The following is a 722-nucleotide window of genomic DNA, read 5'->3' as shown; positions in this document are numbered from 1 at the left end:
AGTTAATAGGAACAGATTCAGAAATTATGCAGACAGTAGAATTAGCATGCATATTAAAACAGAACAGACACAGGTGCTCTGTTTTCATTCTCTGCCCTTTCAGCGTGGGAATCCACTGGTGGGGTGGTCTCTAAAACATCAGCATCTTTGTGGTCTTCTCTGGCAGCCTCAGCAGCATCTGCTCTAGGAGGCTCTCTCTCCTCCTGGTTCATGATTTCAGGGGTCACTTGTTCCAAGTCAGCTTCTACAAGTTCAGTTAGTACTTCCACTGCATCTGATTTACCTGTTTGACGTTCAGCTCCTCCACAGGTACTTCAGTGCACTCTCCAGTCTGAATCCGACCCCCTTCTAGATAACTCACCTGGACCTGCCCTGCAAACTGGCTCATATGTGAATCGTGCACTTGGCTTCCCTGGAGCAGATCTAGATGGGCCTGTTCTACAGTCACTTGTACTGAATCCACACATTGAAAGCAATGATAACATAGGCACCTTCCCAACTTGTTCTATAACAGTCATTGATATCACGGGCTTAGCTTGCATGTGTGTTTCTACTGAAATAACTTTGGCTACTAGACACTCTGAAAATACCGTATCACCAAGATGCCTTCTTAATTCATTTCCTTGCATAAACTACATGTCACATAAACTACAACGGTTGGGTTTATCTCCAGTGCGTATTACCAAATGATCTTGATCTTTGAACTGGTCCAGGCTGTAAAA

At 44.2% G+C, this 722-nt stretch overlaps 1 pseudogene; it reads right to left on the bottom strand.

The window, feature by feature from the left end:
- Nucleotides 1–53: 53 nt before the first annotated feature.
- On the bottom strand, nucleotides 54–719 carry LOC115285013 (annotated as a pseudogene).
- Nucleotides 720–722: the final 3 nt, after the last annotated feature.

The sequence above is a fragment of the Suricata suricatta genome, unplaced genomic scaffold, assembly GCF_006229205.1.
Source record: "Suricata suricatta isolate VVHF042 unplaced genomic scaffold, meerkat_22Aug2017_6uvM2_HiC HiC_scaffold_33274, whole genome shotgun sequence".
Classification (NCBI taxonomy): Eukaryota; Metazoa; Chordata; class Mammalia; order Carnivora; family Herpestidae; genus Suricata; species Suricata suricatta.
The sequence above is the reverse complement of the archived record's forward strand: the minus strand, read 5'-3'. Positions and strand labels throughout refer to the sequence as shown.